Here is a 6,000-nt window from a genome sequence, read left to right as displayed (position 1 = left end):
ATCAATTAAGTCAAATATGATTTGCCTTTAAGAAATCCATGCTGACTGTTTTTTATTAATCAATATTTTTCCAGTTGCGAATTAATTTTGTCTGATTATTGTCTCTGAATGTAGTTGTGTTGCAGTGTCTTGAAATTGCAATTGTATTGTTCATTGTGCACACTTGGAGCTGCTGTAGAAAACACATGCCAGCAAAGGGAAAGTGAAAGTAGAACAGAGTAAAGAAGACTCCAAGACTCCTGCAATCTCTGTCTCACATATATTATACCAAACCTGGGTAAACCTCACTCCAGTCCTGAGAACATCACATTGACCACGAATTAAAAAGAAAAGGATGGTGAAAAACCGGAAACATTGCTGTCAGGTATGAACATTTTGGAAGATTTTTGTCAACTTTCACAGACAGCATTTTAACTTGGAGACTATGTTCGAGTCACATGCAGGAAGCAATATATACACAGACTGATCTCTCCAAAATAACTATCCTATCACAAAAATATATAATCCAGGATCATTCCAGAAAAGAATTAAGCAGAAAAGGAACGCAATCCCGGATCCTTTATCACTACATTCCTGATCAATATAGCATTGTCTATGCCCAACCTACCACCTTTTAATGTATATTCAGAGCCATCATCTGTATTCCCACGTTGGAAAAAGTGGCTGCGACATTGTGAAGGCCGGTGGCAGGTTTCGCAATCACAGACGACACAAGGAAAAAGGTCTTGTTTCTACATAGTTAACTGCTGTTCATCGAATCACAGAATTTTATGGCACAGAAGGAGGCCAATTTGGCCCATCGTGTCCATGCAGGCTGAAAAAGAGCTACCCAACCTAATGCCACTTTCCAGCACTTGGTCAGTAGTCCTGTAGGTTACGGCAGTTCAAATGCATATCCAAGTATCTTTTAAATGCGATGAAAGTTACTGCCTCCATCACCCTTTCAGGTAATGAGTTCTGGACCCCTACCACCCTCTGGGTGAAAACATTTCTCCTCAACTCTCCTCTCATCCTTTTGTCAATTACTTTAAATCTATGTCCCTGCTTACTGGTCTCTCTGCTAACTGAAATATGCCCTTCCTATCCACTCTATCTAGGCCCTCATAATTTTAAGTATCTCAATTAAATCGGCCCTCAGCCTCCTCTGTTCCAAAGAAAACAATCCCAGCCTTTACACTCATTCTTCATTGCTAAAGTTTTCCAGCCCTGGCAACATCCTCGTAAATCTCATTTGTACCCTCTCTATTGCGATCAGAGGCTGAATTTAATGTGGGTGGGGTGGCTCTGACCCAATTCTGTGCCCATCAGATAATTAACTGCCTGACATTGGGGCTCCAAACACTTTTAGGGCAGAGATCCCACCTCTAAGAGCAGCCAGCAGCTCTTCAGTCCTCACAGCTTCACCGGGAGCTGTCGCCACTGCTGGGACTGCACCTGAACTGGAGCAGCATTATGGACGCTGCCCTGGAACCCAGGTGAGTGCGGTTGGGGTTGCCAGTGCCAGTCAGACAGGAAGTGGTGAGGTGGGGGGGGATGGTGATTATTGGTGAGGGCAAGTGAGGTGTTACCGTGGGGGCAGCCCTTGCCGCTTTGGCGACCTTCCATGGGCCACAGGGTGCCCGGTCAAGAGGGACCCTCCCCTTGAGACCACAGGGAGGCTGCCAGCTTTTACTGGATGGCCTCCCCACATGGTGGAGGGCCCACCTGCCACTGATAGAATGCTAATGACAGTGGGAAGAGGCCCTTAATCAGCCTCTGTGCAGGAAGGCCGTCCTCAACCTTCCCTGCCGATGATATAATTGCATGGCATTGGGAAGGTGACTGGCACACCACCCCTTGCCTTCCCTCGACATTTTACGGACCCCACCCTGGTCTTGCAACCCACTCTCATGGGGCACATTACATTCCACCCCACATTCTCCCTGTAGTGCAGTGACCAGAACTGTACACGGTACTCAAGCTGTGGCCCAACTAGTGTTTTATATAGTTCTAACATAACCTCCCTGCTCTTATATTCTATGCCTCAGCTAAGAATGGAAAGTATCCCGTATGCCTTGTTAACCACCTTATCTACTGCTCCTGCTATCTTCAGGGATCTATGGATATGCATTCCAAGGTCCCTCTATTACTCTACCTTTCTCAATATCCTACCATTTGCCCATCCCAAATGAATTACGTCACACTTCTCCAGATTCCATTCCATTTGCCAGTTTTCTGATCACCTGACCAGTCCATTGATCTCTTCCTGCAGTCTACAGCTTTCTTCGTTACTATCAACTAAAGGATAATTTTTGTATCATCTGCAAACTCCTTAATCATGACCCCAATATTTAAATCTAAATTATTGATATGCACCATGAAAAACAAGGACCTAATACTGAGCTCTGTGGAACCCCACTGAAAACAGCCTTCCAGTCACAAAAACATCTGTCTACCATAACCCTTTGCTTCTTGCCACTGAGCCAATTCTATATACTTTCCCTTGGATGGCTTTTACTTTTTTGACCAGACTGCTATGTCTTTGTACTTTGTCAAAACAATGCTCAAATCCATGCAGATTACATCAAATGTGTCAACCTCATCAACCCTTCTTGTTACCTCATCAAAAAATTCATTCATGTGACTTAGACACGACCTTAACAAAACTATACTCACTGTCCTTGATTTATCTGTGCCTTTCTAAATGACAATTTACACTGTCCTTCAGAATTTTTTCCAATAATTTGCCCACCACTGAAGTTAGGCTGACTGACCTATAATTACTCGTTGTATCCCTTTCTCCCTTTTTAAACAATGCTACAACATTAGCTGTCCTGCAGTCCGCTGACACCATGCCTGTAGTCAGAGGGGATTGGAAAATGATCGTCAGAGCCTCTGTTATTTTCTCCCTTGCCTCTACAGCCTGGCAGCCTGGGATACATTTCATCTCAGCCTGGTGGTTTATCTACTTTCAAAGAAGTTAAATCCCTTAATATTCCCCTCACTATGTTTATCCCATTCAATATTTCACACTCCTCCTCAAATACAATGTCTGCATCATCCTCCTCTTTTATGAAGATAGTTGCAAAATACTCATCAAGAACCATGCCTACATTATTGGCCTCTGCACACAAGTTATCCATTTCATCTCTTGTGGGCCCTATTCTTTCCTTAGTTACCCTCTTAAGTATTTATAAAACACCTTTGGGTTTATCTTGTTTTGTTTACCAATAATTTTTCATGCCTTCTGACATGTCAGCTTCCATTTTTTGCCTTATCCTGCCCTGTATGCTCTTTTACAGCTAAGCGACTCTAGATTCGGGAGTCCCACCCTTATTCTTTGTGGGAGCATATTTGTTCTGTACTTTCACTATCTCTTCCTGAAATGCCTCCCACTGCTCTGTGACAGATTTACCTTCAAGTAGCTGTTTCCAGTCCACTTTTGCTAAATCACATCTTATCTTAATCTTTCCCCAATTTAAAACTTTTACTCATCATTTTCCATAACGATGCCAAATTTGACTGAATTACGATCAGTTCCACCAAGATGCTCCCCACAAATAACTCCCTCCATCTGCTCAGCTTCATTCCCTATAAATAAGCAAACAACTTTTTTTTTTAGTCATTCGAGTATGTGACCGTTGCAGGCTAGGTCAGCATTTATTGCCGATCCCTAATTGCCCTTGAGAAAGTGGTGGTGAGCTGCCCTCTTGAACTGCTGCAGTCCATGTGAGGTAGGTACACCAACAGTGCTCTTAGGAAGGGAGTTCCAGGTGTTTGACCCAGCAACAGTGAAGGAATGGCAATATAGTTTCAAGTCAGGTGTGGCTTGGAGGGAAACTTGCAAGTGGTGCTGCACTTGTCCTTTTAGTTGGTAGAGGTCACGGGTTTGGAAGGTGCTGTCTAAGGAGCCTTGGTGCGTTGCTACAGTGCATCTAATAGATGGTACACACTGCTGCCACTGTGCGTCGATGGTGGTGGGATTGAAGGTGATGGATGGGGTGCCAGTCAAGTGGGCTGCTTTGTCCTGTATGTTGTCGAACTTCTTGAGTGTTGTTGGAGCTGTACCCATCTGGGCAAGTGGAGAGTATTCCATCACACTCCTGACATGTGCTTTGTAGATGGTCGACAGGCTTTGGGGAGTCAGGTGGTGAGTTACTTGCTGCAGGATTCCTAGCCTCTGACCTGTTCTTGTAGCCACGGTATTTATATGGCTACTCCAGTTCAGTTTTCGGTCAATGGTAGCCCCTAGGATGTTGATAGTGGGGGATTCAGCGATGGTAATGCCGTTGAATGTCAAGGGGAGATGGTTAGATTCTCTTTTGTTGGAGATGGTCATTGCCTGGCACTTGTGTGGCACGAATATTACTTGCCACTTATCAGCGAAGCCTGAATATTGTCCAGGTCCTCCTGCATTTCTACACAGACTGCTTCAGTATTTGAGGAGTCACAAGTGGTGCTGAACATTGTGCAATCATCAGTGAACATCCTCACTTCTGACCTTATGTTTGAAAGAAGGTCATTGATGAAGCAGCTGAAGATGGTTGGGCCTGGACACTACCCTGAGGACATTTGAGAGAGCATTTAAGAGTTAACCACATTGCTGTGGATCTGGAGTCACATATCGGCCAGACCAGGTAAGGACAGCAGATTTCCTTACCTAAAGGGCATTAGCAAACCAGATGGGTTTTTACAACACAGTGGCACAGTGGTTAGCACCGCAGCCTCACAGCTCCAGGGACCCGGGTTCGATTCTGGGTACTGCCTGTGTGGAGTTTGCAAGTTCTCCCTGTGACCGCGTGGGTTTTCGTTGGGTGCTCCGGTTTCCTCCCACAGCTAAAGACTTACAGGTGATAGTTAAATTGGCCATTGTAAATTGCCCCTAGTGTAGGTAGGTGGTAGGGAATATGGGATTACTGTAGGGTTAGTATAAATGGGTGGTTGTTGGTATGCACAGACTCGGTGGGCCGAAGGGCCTGTTTCAGTGCTGTATCTTTAAATAAATAAATAAACAATCGACAATGGTTTCATGGTCACCATTAGACCAACTTTTAATTCCATGTTTTAATTAAATTCAAATTGCACCATCTGCCATGGTGGGATTCCACCCATGTCCCCAGAGCATTAGCCTGGGCCTCTGGATTACCATTCCAGTGACATTACCACTACGCCACCGCCTCCTCTCGAACTGTCCCGTCTCTCATTGGGCTCGCTGCATACTGGCTGAAAAATATCCTCCTGGATGCATTTTAAGAATTTTGTGCCCTCTATACCTTTCACATTGATTCTATCAGAGTTAATAAAAGCAAAATACTGCATCTGCTGGAAATGAAGGGTCGCTGACCTGAGGCGTTGGCTCTGCTTCACGCTCCACAGATGCTGCCAGACCTGCTGAGTATTTGCAGCATTTCTTGTTTCTATCAGAGTTAATACTTGGGTACTTGAAATTCCCTATTTTTGTTTTTATACCTCAGCAGAAATTTGCCTGCACATTTGCTTTTCTATCTCCCTCTGACTGTTTGAAGGTCCATTGTACACTCCCAGCAGTATGATTGCCTGCTTTTTGGTATCCAGTTCAACTCACATGGCCTCGTTTGATGATCTTTCTCACATATCATCTCACTTCATAGTTTATTTATTTTTATTTATTTTAATTATTTAGAGATACAGCACTGAAACAGGCCCTTCGGCCCACCGAGTCTGTGCATACCAACAACCACCCATTTATACTAACCCTACAGTAATCCCATATTCCCTACCACCTACCTACACTTGGGGCAATTTACAATGGCCAATTTACCTATCACCTGCAAGTCTTTGGCTGTGGGAGGAAACCGGAGCACCCGGCGAAAACCCACACGGTCACAGGGAGAACTTGCAAACTCTGCACAGGCAGTACCCAGAATCGAACCCAGGTCCCTGGAGCTGTGAGGCTGCGGTGCTAATCACTGCGCCACTGTGCCGCCCAAAATTCTAATTGTTTCTTTAACCAATATTGCTGCCCCCTTCTTTTTATCTGCT

This window comes from Heterodontus francisci, chromosome 5 (genome assembly GCF_036365525.1).
Source record: "Heterodontus francisci isolate sHetFra1 chromosome 5, sHetFra1.hap1, whole genome shotgun sequence".
Lineage (NCBI taxonomy): Eukaryota > Metazoa > Chordata > Chondrichthyes > Heterodontiformes > Heterodontidae > Heterodontus > Heterodontus francisci.
The sequence above is the reverse complement of the archived record's forward strand: the minus strand, read 5'-3'. Positions refer to the sequence as shown.